The 21,100-nt window shown below is 39.0% G+C and overlaps 1 long non-coding RNA gene across 1 annotated transcript; it reads right to left on the reverse strand.

Annotated features, from left to right (window-relative positions):
* Positions 1–17,441: 17,441 nt before the first annotated feature.
* Positions 17,442–20,805, reverse strand: LOC142471455 (uncharacterized). The gene is made up of 3 exons (XR_012789433.1): positions 20,464–20,805; positions 17,731–17,907; positions 17,442–17,585 (listed from the first exon to the last, which is right to left on the reverse strand). It is a non-coding gene; the product is annotated as an uncharacterized LOC142471455 (long non-coding RNA).
* Between the last annotated feature and the right edge of the window lie 295 nt (positions 20,806–21,100).

Raw genomic sequence — 21,100 nt, forward strand, 5'->3', positions numbered from 1 at the left:
AAGCAAACTGGTATTCGTATAAAAATAATGAAAATTCAATGACTAATTATGCTGTTTGTATCCTTAAAAAAATATAAGAATGTAAAAATTCACATGTGAACACATCAACACTGCCGGCTGTCAGAGTCCCTGGAGTTTCAAGTAGGCTTCCTAATTTAGCTGGAAAATCAAATAAGGCATCTGTGCAGATGACTGTGGATGAATTTTAACAAGTGTTTCTGTTGGTAGAATTCAATAGGAATTAGTACAAAGACTTCCAATATTCAATAATTTAGACAATAAATCACACCCATTCTAATATGCATGTAGTTGATTGCTTTTAGTAGACTTTTTTTGTGTATTTTGAAACACTCCTTCTATAGATTTAGCATTTTTCTAATTCAGTCATGGCATATGTGCTACGGTTATCAAAATGGAAAACAATAATGATTTCTACTTATCCATCTACCTCACCTATTTATCACATTCATAAGGGAAATGCTTATAAATTAATTGTTAATAATGAATGTCTTCAAGCTGTTTTTATTACATCATTTGATTGTATTATTTGATTTCGTATCAAGATTCAAAATGTGTAGTGCTCTTCATACAGAGTTAATTAAAGAAAGCAGCAGGTGCAAACATACAATATAAACTGGATTTCAAAAGCTGCATTCAAGGACATTGATCCCTTAATGGTTCAGTTACTCCAGCCAATTATTCCTAATTCAAATTTACCACATATCACTGTCTTAGTTATCCCAACACTAATCCTCTGTGGCTTATTGTATGATAGACAAACACTGAATAGCTGGGAGACAAATGTTTTCTAAAATGTGTTTGCAAACACTTTTAATTAACACTTTGATAAAGCCTGGAATAATAAAACCATGCAAATAATTTGAAATTCAGTTCATAATAAAATTCTATTAGGTGTTGTGCAAATAAATTGTCAATGCAACTTTTCCTTTTTTTGGATTTAAACCTTTTCTCCTTACTTACATATTTCAAATCCACATAATTTAAATGTCATTTAGTATTTATTTATTAATGAATTCCATTTGACTCATTCAATTAGTTTGAAAGCAATTTTATTTTAGAATGACTGCATCTATGTTTATTGCCCTGTTTCAATCTCCAAAGAACGGTTGTGTTTTGCACAAGTGCATTACAAATAATGAACCCTGCTGTGGAACATTCCATTTATTAGAAAACACTTAAATATTGAAGACATTAAAATATGAATGCCCATTTATCATAATCTTTAATGAATGTGAACACAACATATATTTGTGTTTCAGTGGAAACTTTACAATACAACTTTTTTTTATAAGACTATGGCAATATTAGTCTTGGACAATATTAGAAACAAGATTTTTTTTATATATATATAAATATACTGTATTGTACTGTTCCTGGTTGTTAAGATTAGTTTGGGAAAAGAATAATTAGAATTCAAAACATTTTGTAAAATATTGTGTTAGTGTGTTAAGCAAGGTACTGTAAGCCCAAGAGTATGGCTGGTAAAATTATGGTTAGCCCCTGCCGAATGAATCTCTGAAGAGGGCAGTTAATGTCACATGACAGGCTTGAGGAACATGACGAACCACAAAAATCCTAGTGTGGGATTGCTACATTTCTGGATGGAAAGGGGTTGGGTCCTGATACTGAGGATGGTATTCGGCAAGTGCACCAGGATCCTGCATGAGGTACAGTAACTCTGCCAGGATGTATCGTAGATATATCTGGAGAAGTTATGAAGTTCAAACTAAAAAAAAAAACACATGACAGTCCTGTGGAGACCAGTCAGTGCTCCAAAGAAGTCCACAAGACAGCTAGTTAGGCTGCATGGCCTTAGGGTAGGCAGAGCATATAACCTACTGCAGGAGGGGATGCTGAAGGCCAGATAGTGGGCATAGTCTACTAGGAAGGCAAGCTAAAAGACAACTACAGGGTCAACTACAGATATGAAGCATACATTGAAGGACTTAAAAACTTTTGTGCAACTGTGGATGATATTGAAGGAAAGTGCAGTATGCACAATTAGCAGAAGAGTGAGACATTTGGAGTGTGAAAGAAGACAAAGGTAGTACATGAAAGATAGCCAGAAGACTAGAGTAGTATAGTGCTAGGGAATATGTCTGAACTGGTTCAGAATCTCTGATTTTCTGTGCGGATTGACGCAGATGCACACTACTCCTTACCATTCCCAGACTAATTAACTTTGTGAGCGGTGCAACAGGACCTTCACGTATGTGCTACAGGTGTTTGTCAAAAAGGGCCACCAGGACTGGGTAAACTAACTGCTACGCCTACTGTTCGCTTATAGAGAGGTGCCAAAGGAGTTTACCGGTTTCTCACCCTTTGAGCTCCTCTATGGCTGAATGGTCCAGGGCCTGCTTCACCTGTTCTGCTAGGACTGAGAGGTGGAGATCATCCCACAGTGGTGGAATACATTGTGAAGTTCAAGGAGCAACTCGAGAATCCCATGAGGGTTGTAAAGACCAATAACAGGATAACTCAGACAAGCATAAAACTTGGTATGACAGCAAGGTCCAAGATAGAGAATTAATTAAAGCCAGTGCTTCTTCTGGTCCCCACATGCCAGAACAAGCTTCAGGTTGTCTAGGCCGGACATTACAAGGTCAGAAGATTCCTTAAGGAAACAAATTGTCTATTTTCCCAAAACAGAACATATAATAGCATACTGCACCGACACACTTTATTCGAGCAAATACCCAGTATGTACCTGGCAGATACCTGGAATGCGCCGCTCCTCACCTCTGACAAGCCCTGTTGCGTTTGCCTTCCCAGCCTGGGTTCATGCCTGGCTGACGGGCGGCTGATCTGTTAAATGATAATGATTAGGATTTAATAGGCTGCAATGCTTCGCGTGTCTACCAGATGGCATAAATTCATGAATTGTAATGCAGTATATATATATATATACTGTGCAGTATTGCAGCCAGCGGGAATAAAATGCTTCAATCCCTGCCTGGAAAATACCTCAATGCACTCGGGCAGAAAACAGTCACAAACCTCAATACACCCGGGTATACCCGAATTCGTGGGACTAGCCGAGCTCGAATAAAGTGTGTCGCCAGTGTACCTACCATGTAAACATGTTAGAACCCTACCGCAAGTACAGGCAGTAGCAATTGCTGTCAGTACAGAGTGTATTCTGTGGTAGCTGTGTATGTAGCGAGATACTATCAGTATAGTGTTACAAAGTATCTGGTTGTAACATTAAGGGGGCTATGCACTAAGCAGTGATAAGTCGTTTTAAGAGCGCAAAGTGCTTTTAGAACTTTGAAGTTCCGCCGAGCGCTTTGCACTAAGCCGCGCAAACGGGCACTTTGCGCTCTAAAACGGGCTTTTTCTTGAAATTTTTTCAAAGTCCAACTTTGATCGTACGATCAGCTGTTTGCGCTGAATCCTGCCCTTCTGCGGGATTCACTAAGCAATGCAAACTGATCGTACGTGAAAGTTGCGCTCAATAAAGCTCACCAGCTAAAGGCAGGTGATAAAAAAAGCTGGACATAGAAAAAATTCTTTGTTTACCTTTTTGCAGGCGCAAAACCAATACAACAGGGGTCCCCGAGGGAGGCCGGGGGTCGCGCGGGTGTCCCCAGCTGACCCCGCGGCCGTCCCAGGGTCCCCGCGGGAGTCCCAGGGTACCCGCGGGCCTGCGGTACCAATGTTGTGCCAACAAAAATACTAAAAAATATATTTAACTAAATACACCCCCCTAACACATACAGTACAATAATGTGCAAAATAACTATTATCCAGATATTGATAATAGATTATTTGCCCATTATTAAACACTGCATTAGCATACCTAAATAAAGTCAATAAAAACAGCAGCCAGCTAATCCAATGAATACAAGCAGTAACAACATCAACAATGATTTAATGAAACCATTAACCAATGAAACCAATTAATTCCTAATCCAACTCAAAATGAATAGTAACACTAACCAATGAAACCAATGAATTACTACAACATTAATGAATGTAAACATTAAAAGACAAATAAATACATCCAAACAATCTCTGGAAGAACCATAAAACGCATTAGCCAACATAATACAACATTAACTACAAACGTACACCAATCGCAAACATTTTATTTCATTAAGCAGGAAAAATACAAACAATTACATCCACATAAGAAACAGACATTAAAAAAACCAACAGCAATACCAAGCCAGAAATGCCCCCCAAAAATTGTAATAATAATGTATTAATCTGTACCCTAAAGTGGTACAGATTAATACAGTATATTATCAGTCAATGTGCCTCCTCCAAAAAATCAACAATTACATCCAATGAAAAAACCTGTTAAAAAAGACATTTACAAACATTCAATTATTACTTACCATTAGAAGCGGTGGCCCTCCGACTCCCGGGGTAACAGGAAGCTCACGTACCTTGAAGCCCGCCAACAGCATCCGATGCCATCCGCCATAAAGATCCGGATCAGGTACCCAAATCTTCTTTTTTCTTTCTTTAATCACCTTCTTCTATCTTCATCTGTCACCATTTCTTGATCTTCTTTATCTTTTTTCTTCATCTGTCAATCCAAAATACACCATGTTAAATCCAAACCGATGCTGTCTCATTGGCTTCTTGGGCTCAAATGAGGCGTCACGGCCTTAAATATGGCGTGTGACGTCACATTTAGACTCAAAATGGTTAACAGCCACCTGATTGGCTGTTCAAACCATGTTACGACTTTAATATTTTTTTTTGACATGACGTCACTTAAAGGGAATGATACCAGTCAATCAGAATGGCTGTGCTTCATTTACCTTTAAGATGACGTCACGAAATCCAAGATGGCCGGCGTCACATGGTATTTCAGCCAATCAGAGTGTGGAATTGGTTCCCAAAATCTGATTGGCTGAAATACCATGTGACGCCGGCTTCGTGATGTCATCTTAAAGGCAAATGAAGCACAGCCATTCTGATTGACTGGCATCATTCCCTTTAAGTGACGTCATGTCAAACAAAAAATTAAAGTCGGAACATGGTTTGAACAGCCAATCAGGTGGCTGTTAACCATTTTGAGGCTAAATGTGATGTCATGCTAATGCAGTGTTTAATAATGGGCAAATAATCTATTATCCATATCTGGATAATAGTTATTTTGCACATTATTGTACTGAGGAGGGCGGGAGGTGGGTCGTGTATTGATGTTTGTTAATTCTTTTTTAAATATACATTTTAATTATAGTGTAGATGTGCAGGGGGTCTCCGGAGCTGACCCGCGTTGGTTTCAGGTCCGAGGACCCCCTACTTCAGGACATACAGGCCCCATTATGGGGTGCCGGTATCCCCTGCACTTTCAAGCGTCCACGTCACGTGACCGGGACGTTGAAATTCTGCAGGGGATACCGGCACCCCATAACGGGGCCTGTATCTCCTGAAGTAGGGGGTCCTCAGACCTGAAACCAATGCGGATCAGCTCAGGAGGCCCCCTGCTCATGTACACTATAATTAAAATGTATTTATTTATTATACGATCGCCTGTAACAGCCTTGCATGGAGATGGCAAATCTCCATGCAAATGTTACAAGTGGCTTTTTTTTCTATCAGCTAGCGTACGGGAACTTTAAGTGCGATAGCAGGGGGGAAATACATTGCACGCACGATAAGCCAGTTTTGGGCACGTCCGATAAAAAATGGGCTGCGGGCCTTAGTGAATCGCGCTGCCGGCTTCATTTTTTATCGGACATACTAATTTTTTTCAGGCCAGCGCGAAAGCTCGGAGCTTAGTGCATAGCCCCCTATGTATGATATAACTGGAAAGCCGAACCCTATGTCTGATTACTGTATAGCTACCGTACATATGTGAACGAAAAGTATGAATATAGCTTGCCTCGGGATACATTTTTAGAGGCTTGGTGAGTAGTCAGAGGCTAGGTAGTCGCAAAACTCAGGTGAAGGTGGTATATATACTGTAATCCAATTTCCCTGGTGGTGAAAGGTACTTCACAGCTCCACTAAACCCAATTATGAGGTAAAAGACCAATACTTGTATGGTAATGGTTTATCTGTTTCACTCGAGCACTGAAAGTGGTGAGGTGATTGCTGACTATCTCAGCATGCAAGTGTAGATCCCTAATAGTAGGATATTTGAGGTAAGACAACACAGTAGAAGAGCCACACCTCTCACTAGTACAATAATAATTAGAGTATTCTCCTTCTCTCTAGTTAATTTAAGACATAAATGGGTGCTGCCTATGTACTTAATGCTAATAGTATTAACAATTGAATGAGAGTGTGACAAGGTCACAGAATCATCCACAGATAGTACATTTGTGTTGCACACCACAATAATATGTATTTTTATATTTTTTACAGTGATATTCTAATGTGAAAAACCAGAAGTGATATAGGTGACATAAACTAAAAATCACACAAACAATTTTAAAATTCCACAAGGTGTTCCCTGACAAGTCCTAATGGGAACAATTCAATATACTTCACAGCTGTAACGAGTAAACAGCCCTAAGCAAATGAAGTTTGAACCACATTGCTGAGACTCAACCTATATAGGATTACGTAATTCTTAAAGCTTTTTAAGCCCAATACAGCAACCATATATATAACTCCAATGAAGGTGGGTAGCAGACTGATAGGTAACAATTGTGGTAAAATGAATGAGGGGGGATCCCTATTGCTAAGCTCACATATGAACGCTGTTACTAGTAACAGCCCAGCTCTAGCATCGCTGGCAAGTTGTACTGGGACAACCTCTTGCTAATGGTGTCACGGTCATATGTGAAACAAATTGCACTCAAATCATAATAACAACTAGCAAGATTGTAACAACAAATTCATGGATTCCAAAACTACCAGTCTTAGCCCTTATACCTCCGTAATAGGCCACGCGGCAGTGTGAAGGAAGGCAGCAGGCTATGGTATAATGCAACAGGTTAATGATTGTAGGGCAATCCCTATTCTAACCTCACATATGAATGCTGTTAATAATAACAGCCCAGCTCTAACATCGCTGGCAAGTATTACTAGGGGGAACCTATTCTAGTGATACATATAGCATATGTTGCAATGTAAACATTCTCAGTTGTAACAGCGAATACTTAGCTACAAGTTCTGCCAGTCTTAGCCCTCAGATCTCCATAGACAGCGATGCGCTGTATGAGTCCCAGCAGTGACTGAGTCAGTCACACCACGTGTATGACGTCACCGCGTCACTAAGCCCACGCCCTACGCGTTTCTCTCCAGGTGGAGCTTCGTCAGGGGCGGGTGGGTGATGGTACAGCTAATCAGACGTGATTTATATACACTCCGCAGTATGCGATTCAATCAGAACAGCTGATAGAGAGATTGCTATTGTTATATCGCAATTGCACTCAAAGAATGACCAGAAATATGGTCATCATGATGCACGTTATTAGATTCACAACCTCTCCACATGGGCTGATGACATCAAACTTATTTCCCATATTAAAATCACTTTAAATAATTCCTAAATAATTTTAATAATCAATACCAAATCATAAACGATAAGTCACATATTAAATAATAAATACATTGCTCTGCACATTACCCAGTTAAATACTGTTACTGAGTATAACTAGACCAGAGTATAGCCAACTACAATGGATATAGAGGCAAATGAGGTATAGTACTGTTTTGATTAATATCCAATCAAGGATTGAATGCTCCTTTTGTTGGAATAACAATAGGGAAGCAATTGGTCGAGGGATATGTGTAAGTCATTGGCAACCAGATTTGAGATATAGAGTGAAACGGGGCATTCAAATGAAAGGGGTAAATGTAAAGCCCTCATTTAAGCCCAGTGGAAATAAAGTTTTTAAATGATATATCCACTCAGCTTCTCGTTGCAGGAGTTTAAGATCAATGTCACCACCACGTATATTGCTTTTAATCAGATCGATCCCCATCAATTGCAGACAGTTCAAATTCCCATTGTGTGTCAAGTTCACGTGGTGTGCTACTGACGTATCGGCTTTATTGATGACAGAGTTAACATGCTCCAATATGCGTCTCCGTAGTTCACGAATTGTTTTCCAAAAATAACTTAGACCACAGTTACATTTAATGAGATATACTACATTAAAGCTCTTGCAATTAATAAAGTGTTTTATCTCAAATTGCTTTGTCTGGTCATTATTGTAAAACATTTTTGTGGTTCGAATGTATTGGCAAGCCTTGCAATTGCCACAAGCAAAGCAACCCTTGGGTGGATTTGGTAACCATGTTGATGTTATCTTTCTGTGGTGGTGACTATGTACAAGATTGTCTTTTAAATTTTTGGACCTCCTACTTGTAATACTGGGTGTCTCATTTAGTATTAATGCCAAATCACTATCCAATCTCAAAATATGCCAATATTTGGAAAATATTTTTTTGATATCTGACCATCTGTTGCTGTAAGTGCCAATGCATCTGATTTGGGTATCCTTCACTTTTGTATTGGGAATCAATAGAGCATCCCTATCACACATGTTGGCTGCTTGCTAATAGCAAATTGTTGGTAGAGGTAGGTTTTCTAAACACTGTAGTTTGAATCATATTCGTTGAATCTTTACTGATCCCAAGATCAAAAAATGTAATTTTGGATTGACTATATTCAGAGGATAGGCGTAAGTTGAGAGTATTAACATTAAGTTTGTTTATAAATTCAAGCAACAGATTCAGTGGCCCACTCCAAATCAGGAGAATGTCATCAATAAATCTGAGCCACAGATCTATATGTTGGGTGTACAGATTGTTATCATCAGCAAAGACAATGGTAGCTTCCCACCAGCCCAGGTACAGATTGGCGTATGTTGCAGCACAAGATGTTCCCATAGCTGTTCCCTGGGTCTGGGGTTAATAAAGCCCATCGAATACAAAGTAATTATGTGTTAATACAAATCTTAAGAGGTCAATCACAAACTTATTATGTTCCAAAAATCCACAATGTCGCGATGATAGAAAATATTCACATGCTGTTAGTCCACTATTATGCATAATGCTTGTATATAGTGACTCAACATCCAATGTTACAAGCCATGTGTCACTATCAGTTGTTATACCATTCAATCTGAGCAACGTATCTTTAGTGTCTCTGTGTGTGACGGTAAAGCCAAGACAAATGGACGTAATATTTTGTCCAAGTATTGGCTATTTTTTTCTGTAAGATTATTGTTACCGATACAATTTGTCTTCCAGGTGGTCTTTCTTTCTTCTTGTGTATTTTTGGAAGTGTATAAAATGTGGCTATAGTTGGTGTTTTAATATGCATATACTCATATTCTTTTTTGTTTATAAGTTTGCGATCAAGTCCATCTCTCAAGATAGCATATAGTTCCAGTTTGAATCTGTTGGTTGGATCCCTATCTAGAACATTATAGGTGTTCTTGTCTCTCAAAATACGCCTATTCTCTCTGACATAGTCTATAGTGTTTTGAATTACAATGTTTCCAACTTTGTCTGATGGTTTGATCGTAATTTGATCATTAGCCATCAGTTCTTTAAGTGCCTTTTGCTCCCCCTTTGTGATATTACTTTTTTTCGAGTGAGTTGGTTGCAAACACTCCAGATCTTTGGATATTAGCTCAGTAAAGACTTCTACTTGTGGGCATACAGTCATCAATGGTGTGAATCTACTCCGTGGTTTTAGATTCGTGAATGGACCCTCAACAGATGCATTGGTTTGTTCATTGTCATCAAGTAATGTCATGATGTCATCGATATGTGCCTGTTCCTGTGTTGTAATATCCCTAGTTTCCAATTGCTTTCTCCTATTTTTAGCATAAAATTTATGCAATAGCAATTTGCGCGAGAAAAGATTCAAATCCTTTATCCAGTCAAAAAGTTTAAAGTCTGTGGTCGGTGAAAACGACAGACCTTTTTCAAGTATAGTGACATGCAATGGAGACAGTATAAATTCGGACAGATTGAAGATTTTAAGTTTGTCTGTGACTAATGGTAGTGTTTTCTTGACCTCCCTCTTCTCTCTCTTAGCTTTCTTTTTTCCCCTTCTAGTTGGTCTTTTATTTGGGATTGTTCTAAAAAAAAATCTCTGTCTGTCATAGGTTGTAGTCTTGCACTAGTTGAGGGTTGTGCAATTAATAATCCTGGTCGTTCACTACAACCAGATCAGATTCAGTATTCTCAACTTCTGATGATGAGTAGTTAATAGTTTTAGGTTTGGTTCTCCGAAATTGTTTATAATTGTAAACCTTATCTTGAGAATAGTCCTGACTATCCCTTTGATATTTGCGGTGTTTTCTCTCTTTAATCTCGTTTTTAAATTTTAACACATCTTTGTGTAGTCTGGATTCTAGATCAACAAATTCTGCTTCTGTTTTAAATTTTTCAATCTTTTTTAGTTGTAATGTGAGATAATCATCTATTATTGTTAGTTTAGTTTTTTGTGAATCTATTAATAGATTAATCAGCTGGTTGGAGCAATCTGATAGAATCCTTTCCCAGTTTTTAATGAAGTCAATATCAGTGATATGATATGCCGGGGCCAGATTACTTCTCAATCCTCTCGGGATCATATTTTTTTCTTTATAAATTTGTAAACTTGTAACTTCCCACCATACTTGAATTTGAGTTTTAAACAATTTTTGAAGGTCCCTAAAATAATCATGAATACTGTCCGAATCTGTCGTATTCACATATACATGCTCAGTTGAAAATACATTTTTTGCCTCATCAATCCACAGGTCGGTATCCCATTTACTGGACAGAAACCCAGTCATGGTGCTCAAGCAATATAAATGAGGAGCCGGTGTGTAGAAAGAGAAACTATTAAATTATCTCAGATCATAAATAAGACAACACAGTAGAAGAGACACACCGCTCACTAGTACAATAATAATTAGAGTATTCTCCTTCTCTCTAGTTAATTTAAGACATACAGAGGCGGCACACTTTATTAGCACTTGGCTAGTGCCGCAAGCCGGGAGGGGTCCCGGCTTGCTCGGTGCTTTCCCTCGGTGTGCCGTGCGTCATTGATGCGTGGTGACGCTTCATCGGGAGCGTGCGTGCACGGCGCGCATGCCCAGGGCTCCCCGAGGGAGCCCTGGGTTGCTCCTAATGTGGGGGATGCGGTGGGGGGCTCAGGGGGACCCGGCGGACCCGGAGAGGGGAGGGGGAAGCCCCAATCGGAGGACCGATCCTCCGAGGCTCCGGCACGCGCTCGGGACACCTCGGCGCGCGCCCGGTATCTGTTGCGGCCGAGACCGGGTAAAGGTCATAATAAACTCGGCCGCAACAGTAAATGGGTGCTGCCTATTTACTTTATGCTAATAGTATTAACAATTGAATGAGAGTGTGACAAGGTCACAGAATCATGCACAGATAGTACATTTGTGGTGCACACCACAATAATATGTATGAAGTTTGGACCACATTGCTGAGACTCAACCTATATAGGATTACGTAATTCTTAAAGCTTTATAAGCCCAAAATAGCAACCATATATATAACTCCAAAAAACTAAACTAGCAATATTAGATGATGATCTCACATTACAACTAAAAAAGATTGAAAATTTTAAAACAGAAGCAGAATTTGTTGATCTACAGTAGAATCCAGACTACACAAAGATGTGTTAAAATTTAAAACGAGATTAAAGAGAGAAAACACCGCAAATTTCAAAGTGATAGTCAGGACTATTCTCAAGATAAGGTTTACAATTATAAACAATTTCGGAGAACCAAACCTAAAACTATTAACTACTCATCATCAGAAGTTGAGAATACTGAATCTGATTCTGGTGGTAGTGTACAACCAGGATTATTAATTGCACAACCCTCAACTAGTGCAAGACTACAACCTATGACAGACAGAGATGTTTTTTAGAACAATCCCAAATAAAAGACAAACTAGAAGGGGAAAAAAGAAAGCTAAGAGAGAGAAGAGGGAGGTCAAGGAAACACTACCACTAGTCACAGACAAACTTAAAATCTTCAATCTGTCCGAATTTATACTGTCTCCATTGCATGTCACTATACTTGAAAAAGGTCTGTCGTTTTCACCGACCACAGACTTTAAACTTTTTGACTGGATAAAGGATTTGAATCTTTTCTCCCGCAAATTGCTATTGCATAAATTTTATGCTAAAAATAGGAGAAAGCAATAGGAAACTAGGGATATTACAACACAGGAACAGGCACATATCGATGACCTCATGACATTACTTGATGACAATGAATAAACCAATGCATCTGTTGAGGGTCCATTCACGAATCTAAAACCACGGAGTAGATTCACAACATTGATGACTGTATGCCCACAAGTAGAAGTCTTTACTGAGCTAGTATCCAAAGATCTGGAGTGTTTGCAACCAACTCACTCGAAAAAAAGTAATATCACAAAGGGGGAGCAAAAGGCACTTAAAGAACTGATGGCTAATGATCAAATTACGATCAAACCATCAGACAAAGGTGGAAACATTGTAATTCAAAACACTATAGACTATGTCAGAGAGAATAGGCGTATTTTGAGAGACAAGAACACCTATAATGTACTAGATAGGGATCCAACCAACAGATTCAAACTGGAACTATATGCTATCTTGAGAGATGGACTTGATCGCAAACTTATAGACAAAAAAGAATATGAGTATATGCATATTAAAACACCAACTATAGCCACATTTTATGCACTTCCAAAAATACATAAGAACAAAGAAAGACCACCTGGAAGACCAATTGTATCGGGCAACAATAATCTTACAGAAAAAACTAGCCAATACTTGGACAAAATATTACGTCCATTTGTCTTTGCTTTACCGTCACACATCAGAGACACTAAAGATACGTTGCTCAGATTGAATGGTATAACAACTGATAGTGACACATGGCTTGTAACATTGGATGTTGAGTCACTATATACAAGCATTATGCATAATAGTGGACTAACAGCATGTGAATATTTTCTATCATCGCGACATTGTGGATTTTTGGAACATAATAAGTTTGTGATTGACCTCTTAAGATTTGTATTAACACATAATTATTTTGTATTCGATGGGCTTTATTAACACCAGACCCAGGGAACAGCTTTGAGAACATCTTGTGCTCCAACATACGCCAATCTGTACCTGGGCTGGTGGGAAGCTACCGTTGTCTTTGCTGATGATAACAATCTGTACACCCAACATATAGATCTGTGACTCAGATTTATTGACGATATTCTCCTGATTTGGAGTGGGCCACTGAATCTGTTGCTTGAATTTATAAACAAACTTAATGTTAATACTCTCAACTTACGCCTATCCTCTGAACATAGTCAATCCAAAATTACAGTTTTGGATCTTGGGATCAGTAAAGATTCAACGAATATGATTCAAACTACAGTGTTTAGAAAACCCACCTCTACCAACAATTTGCTATTAGCAAGCAGCCAACATCCAGCCTCCTTAATACGGGGGATACCAACAGACCAATATTTACGCCTTAGGAGAAATTGCTCAGATATAAAAGACTTCAAATTACAATATAAAGATCTAAGAAATAGATTTCAGGAAAGGGGTTACTCCGCCAATAATTTAAAAAAAAGCATACAACAGGGCCATCAAGTGTGATAGGGATGCTCTATAGATTCCCAATACAAAAATGAAGGATACCCAAATCAGATGCATTGGCACTTACAGCAACAGATGGTCAGATATCAAAAAAATATTTTCCAAATATTGGCATATTTTGAGATTGGATAGTGATTTGGCATTAATACTATGGGCCTCATGCAGTAAGCATCGATTATGTGAAATCGGCAATCTTACCGATTAGTCATGTTATTGGCGATTTTTCCTCTCCGTATGCAGTAAGTGCCGAATACATTCAAAATCAACCCAAAAACAAATCCGCCCACTCTCACGATGATTAGCCGATCACACACAGGTGTATCGGCGTGCGTGGCGGGGTGCTGTTAGGTTGCCCAATCACAAATCTTGCTGAATCATGCGAAACAAGCATGTATTGGATTGCGCGCCATATTTAAAGGCAACGTGTACTGCTAATCATTCTCTGTGTTGTTGGGAGTGAGAGAGAGAGAGACGCACAGAGCTGGCTGATTGAACATTTGCATATTGACTGAGAGACTTGTTGTGTATTGGGTGAGCTTTGTCCATTGTTGTTTTGTTTACATCTTTGTCTTGTTTTATATGTGGAAGTGTTTCGTGTGATTGGCTGTACATTTATTGTCTGTTTTTTGTGAGTGCTGGAAGTATGCCCGCAAAGCGTGGGAAGAGTGATGCTGGTGGGAGTGGGAGTGCTACTCGTGGGAGTACGCATCGGAGTGAATGTACTGTTCAGGGGAGTGATGTTGCTGGTGCACCGAGTGGTGTTGCTGGGAGTGGGAGTGCTGTTGCTGGGAGTGGGAGTGCTGTTGCTGGGAGTGGGAGTGCTGTTGCTGGGAGTGGGAGTGCTGTTGCTGGGAGTGGGAGTGCTGGTGCTGGGAGTGGGAGTGCTGTTGCTGGGAGTGGGAGTGCTGTTGCTGGGAGTGGGAGTGCTGGTGCTAGGAGTGGGAGTGCTGGTGCTAGGAGTGGGAGTGCTGGTGCTAGGAGTGGGAGTGCTGGTGCTAGGAGTGGGAGTGCTGGTGCTGTGAGTGCTGCTGGTGGCGTAGTTGCTGATGGGGTGGATGGTGGTGGCGTGCTTGCTGGTGGGCAGCTTTTGGAGGCTCTTCCTTTGGAACAAGGAGAGTCCAGTCAGCACCAGCCAAGCTCTGACCCTAAACCTGCTCGGAAGAAACGTGTGGAGAAGCCACGTAATCCTCGCTTCAATGACCAGGAAAATACAGCTCTTGTCACTGGCATTCTGGAGCACTATGACAGTATATATGGACATTTACTAGGTAAGTGTACCTTTACATTTATTATTCAAATACATGTGATCCTAGGTCATCTGAGTTTTGTTCATATGCAAATATGGGTTCAGAATATCTTTCTATGTTAATTAGTCTGGAAACACAGCTTTTTATCATGCCTTACAAGGACAACTAAACACAGGCGGTCAATTTGCCATAACTGCATACAATATGAATGCAACCTTGCTTACATGTATAGGTTTAGTAGTGAATGCTCATGTGCTTCACATATTACACATAAAACAGCATGTTTGCTATCTCTTGGAACAGCTAGCAGTGTAGGAAACTGGTGCTTCTATTATTATTAATTTACCTCATATATTTTATATGTTTTTCAAGGGCGGACAAGTTCAGCAAGCAGAAAAGAAATGTGGGACACAATAGTCATTGGTGTCAATGCGTGTGGGAATCATGTGAGGGACAAGCGGAATTGTCACAAGAGATTTGATGATATTAGGTCCAAATTGAAAAAGAAAATACAACACCAACGCGTGCATGCTACTGGCACTGGAGGTGGGCCGACACCACAACGTCTCATATTAACTCCATTGGAGGAGCTGCTTCGGGCAAAATTACTTCCCGTCGTCGTGGAAGGCTTACCTGGTGACCGGGATATTGGAATTTATCCCTCACAATTTCCACCAGGTGAGAAATATTACTGTACTAGGCGTGTCGTTGCTTACAGTTATTTTGCATATTTACACTGCTTTTTATACTGTCTTCACAATATAAGCATACCTGCATCTATATATGTATATGTCTGATTCTGTATATATATATATATATATATATATCAAAATAGACATATATGTTGTAGTCCTACTAAAAGCAGTAACTAATATAGCACGTGCCATTGCGTGGTCATTTACATGTGAATTCCCAAAATGCATTGCTGCAGTGGAAGCAATTGATGGTGGGCGAAGATGGGGAACAACAGGGTAGTACACATGTGTAACACATGTTAATGAGAAATTATTACTAGCTACAGGTACAGAACATAAATATGTATAATATTATTGTGTATTTTATTTATTTTACTCCGACAAACATGACATTACTGCCTATTTTAAGCATGCATCAAATATATTGCATGCAACGCCCTACAAACATCACTTGCACTAACACATCTATAGTTGTTAATGAAAAGGTCCATTTTTGCTTTAAGTCATATACAGACAGCATAATGAGGCACACGTATCATATGTTATGTCATTGTTTTCATAACTTAAAAACTGCACACGACTATTTAGCTCATCTACCATTGTGTTAAAGCAGCTGCAATTAATATCTCATCACAGCATACACTTCAACAGAGGGGGTGGGGTTCAGCACACACACTAATTACAGCCTCATTTTAGGGTCAACTTAGTTCACACCATTTTCACCTGTTTCAAGTAATTGAAAGGTGTGGCTGATTAGGCTTTTTGGGGAAGGGAATACCGTTCTTACAACCTGACTAGCACAACTGAAGTTAATCACACTCATTTGAAAGCTTAACTTTAGCTACTAAATGCCCCAACAACTCATTACTTATCAAAGCGTACGTCACACATTAGTTCACTCATATCTATAGTTGAACTACTATCAACGACACATTATCACACACTGCATGTGTTGTCTTGTTGAGTCACAGCCACATTCAGGTGTGCCACATCTTCTATTAATGTACCACACATATCCTCTACCAAAAACAACACTTTTTGCAATATGACCACCTTCATGATAACCATTGTGAATGGTCATCTCATGATAGTTATGTACATTATGATACTGATATCACTACACAACATATGATTTTTATGTACAAATTTAATCTATTTATCCTCACGCATTACTGCAGAAACATAGTATGTTTTATGTTAGGGAACTCAAAAGTTCTAAGTACACAGGCATGTACATTGTTATTACAACTATTTATGTTCACTTTCACACACACATTTTGGGTTAAGGAACTGATGCTGTTAGGTACTCATAAATACAGAACATACAATAACTGTTTGTTCAATATTTACACATGTAAATGTAAAACTTATGTTATTGTTATATATAGTTGCCCCTGAAGGACATGTGTCACCTGAGACGGAACAAGTGTCTTCACCTGGGTCAGCCAGCTCAACACACCTAGAAGGTGAGTGTATCAGTTGGTGGCCATATAATATGTGCTCTTCTATATGTTATGTTGTCATGTTCATTATTTGTTTTGCACATGTTCTTTAAATAGGATTACTTAGTGTCAGTGAAAATGAAGTGTAAGGCAACATGTATTGTGTTAGTGATGTTAACTATCATGTAGGAGTTGTGAGTTTACAGCAAGTTTTCATTCACTCATATTTCATACTGAGTCCAAACATTATTCTTAAGTCAATGTAGTTTTTAATGTGAGGTTATAAAACGTATGGAAACATGTTAGTTGTTACTTATGACACAGTAGAATTACATAGTAACACAGCAGAGATTAACATGCCATTTAATAATGTGTACATTTATTTGTAGAACATGATGAAGAGGATGATGATGATGATGATGATGATGATGATGATGATGATGATGATGATGCCGCCGCTGCCATAGACACACAAATACAAGCAAGTGACCATGAAGAGGTTCCAATTGAAACTGTTTTACCGCCAAATCGTCCAGCAAATACCACATACGATGCAATTGTAGCTTCTGAGGGAAAAATTGTGGAAGCAGAAAATCGTCGCCATTCTGACCTGATGACAGTGCTGGAAAGGATGATTGCACTGCAGGAAGAAACAGTTTCACAATTGGCACATCTCCACAGAGTCTTCATTGAAGTGCCTAAACAGTTGCAAAAAATCAACACCTCATTCGAAGCATTAGTTGTTCAGCAAACACAAGCTAATTACTTGAGAATGACTAATGTACCACAATTCAACTTGAACACCTCACAGGCAGGATCTGTTCATGCAGGTCAGTTTTCACCACATGCTTCTGATATTCATTCACCAGGCCCGAATGTTACCGGTCAAGTAGCAGACATTGCTGTGCAGGTTCCTGACGACATCCTACCGCTGCCATCTGTACAAATTCAGCAGCTGACACCTACAAAGGAGGCCACAAAAAGAAAACACAAGCAGTTACTACTGACCAGTTTTTGGTCAAAAACAACAAAAGACACACATGAAACAGACCAACCATCACTTGTGCAGTGTCTACCAACTTGCTCACATGTGTCAGTGGGCACAAGCCCTGTCGGTGAGTCACTGGCCACAAGCCCTGTAGGTGAATCACTGCCCAAAAGCCCTGTAAGTGAGTCACTGGCCACAAGCCCTGTAGGTGAATCACTGCCCAAAAGCCCTGTAAGTGAATCACTGCCCAAAAGCCCTGTAGGTGAATCACTGCCCAAAAGCCCTGTAAGTGAATCACTGCCCAAAAGCCCTGTAAGTGAATCACTGCCCAAAAGCCCTGTAGGTGAGTCACTGGCCAAAAGCCCTGTAAGTGAATCACTGCCCAAAAGCCCTGTAGGTGAGTCACTGGCCACAAGCCCTGCCCGTGAAGTGCCAGAGGCCACTCAAAGTGGCTCTGTTGTGGCTAAAGTTGGTGGCAAACGAAAAAGGAAAATTCAAGAGACAACAAGCAGGCCTGTTACTCGCTCTCAAAAGGAACAAAAAAAAATAAATTTTTTAATTCACAAAATATGTCTTTGGCCTTGTTTTGTTGACTTCAGATTATCTAATTAATATTGTATGTATGCTGAAGACTGTGTTGTTTCCAAACTTTCAAATATGTTCTTGTACACGTGAAGTTTTGGAAATGTTAACACTCCTAATTAATGAATAGTGTTATAAATATTTATGTTTTAATCGTCTGTTCAGTAATGGTCCACCAGGAGCCAGTTGCTAAGTTTAGAGAAGCTGCCATTGACTTTGCAGCAAAACATTGCATTTGGGTGTGTTACTTGATGTAATCATTGCATGTGCATATTATTCACATGCAATTATAAAAGCACCTATTTAACTGCAAACATCTTTCTTGTAAGTGTACAGCAGGATTTTGTGTTAAATATTACTTACCTTTGCTGGCCATTGTAATGTTGTCCTTTAATCATTTATGTGTTCTTGTTTCAAGAACATCTCTGAATTTATACTAATATATATGTAGTATGTATGCATATATGCACACACACACACACACACACAGTGTGTGTGTGTGTGTGTGTGTGTGTGTGTGTGTGTGTGTGTGTGTGTGTGTGTGTGTGTGTGTGTGTGTGTGTGTGTGTGTGTGTGTGTGTGTGTGTGTGTGTGTGTGTATATATAGTACTATCTAAACTGGTATAGATGTATTTACAAAAAACATACACTTCATGCTTCCTTGTGAAAACACAGTATTTAAATAATACAGGCCTAATGTTTGAGAACTATACTAAGTGTGAGCCTCTAACATTGTGCGCAAACAAATGTTTATTACTTAATTCACTCATGTTTATCACCATTTAAATAGGTTTCATACAAGGCCTACTTACTGCCATCAATATGTTGTGTGTACTCCTGCAATATAAAAAAAAATAAAAAAATTATATATATATATATATATATATATATATATATATATATATATATATATATATATACACACACACACACATACACAATATACATATACAGTAGTACAATATACACTTTATATATATATATTTATGAGAGAGATATATTTATATATATATATAGATACACACGTATTTAAACTCATGCAGACAGGGAGTTAACCAGACTTTCAAATACACACAGAAATGTATGTGGGAAAAAAACATTTCATTTTGCAGGTGTGTGTATTTACTGATATGGCTGTCTAAGCACTATTTTCACACAGTGCTCTTTGTTATTTTTCAAGAAAACTCAATGTTACTGAATTAAAAGTGTAGTAATGTTTTCAGAAACGAGATAAAAAAAGGATACATGTTTGTCCCACATGCGGCTATCACAAACCACAAATGTTCAAGCAATTAAAACTACAAATCCAATTGGCGTTTGAAATAAGGAGTTACAGTTTATAGTTTTGTTGACCTTGAAAAGGAAACACAGCAATTTGTTAGCCATTGAGCAGTTCATTTTGATGAGCAAAGAACAGATACCTGCACACATCTTTTTCGCTAATTTGCAATGGCTGATGAATTCGTGAAAAATATGAATCCGAATTTAGGCTATAAATACATGGTGTCAGAAGCTATTTTGAGAACTTGCGGACACCAAGCGAGCACACGCCAAATCTATGATTTGATTTGAGCAAAATATCCTTATTACCAAGACCGTCGGCATGCGCGCAATTTTAATTCCTCAATAAGATTCACTTTATCAACTAATGACTTTTTTGAACGTGTGCAGGATAAGCTAGAAGACAACTATGGTTTCTGGAAGATTGCCAAAGAAAAACATTTCACCGTGAAAGAGGGCACATATATTGTGGTTAAAGGCATATTTATTCCTAATGCCAATAGCAATGGATCCGCTACTACTGTTCCGTGTGAATCGATACCTGCTGCAATATCTGCACCCTCCATTCCTGAAACCCACATTGTACAACAACAAAACTACTATGATTATGTACCAAGCCTTTCAGCAGAAAATGCATTGGAATGGGTACCCGAAGAAATGAACCTACCTCCCGACCAATTGTTTGAAGAAAGCAGTGGCGATTCCTATGAGCACTTCATGGAGGAGATGTGTGTCATACTGGATTCAGCGGGTGGGTCAAGCGTGGATGAAAAAGCCTTGCATTTCTGGAGCGACCAGTTGCAGCCAGACGAAGAGTTAATTCTAGAAGAATGGTAAATATAACAACCGTTATGAGTTGACTCTGCGTTTAAATGTTTTTTTTTTTTGTAACCACCATTTTCCCTTTCAATGCGTGGATACAGCGTAACATTGCAGACTGCATAACATGTAGCGATCACAAAGAAATTGTTTCCGAATACAATATAGTAGAACCTGAAAGAGTAGTACACATTGCTGACGGAATAAATATACGTACTTTCCTATCACTTTAAACATATTAGCAACATTTTACCATAACTCTAACACATACCTGTTTTGTTATCATGCTACATCTACAACATTTAAAAGCGGGTCCACCACGTATGACATGGGACCCTTGTCATGGCCCAAGGCGTCCTTAAAAAGGATTACGGATGTAAGTCCCGCCCCCAAGCGACGTGCGCGCCTCAAAGCCTATTGGCTGTCATGTTTTGTTATAGTAACGGTAACTGCAGTGTGTCATGTGTGCGGCTCAGTGTTTGTAG

The sequence above is a fragment of the Ascaphus truei genome, chromosome 1 (assembly GCF_040206685.1).
Source record: "Ascaphus truei isolate aAscTru1 chromosome 1, aAscTru1.hap1, whole genome shotgun sequence".
NCBI lineage: Eukaryota > Metazoa > Chordata > Amphibia > Anura > Ascaphidae > Ascaphus > Ascaphus truei.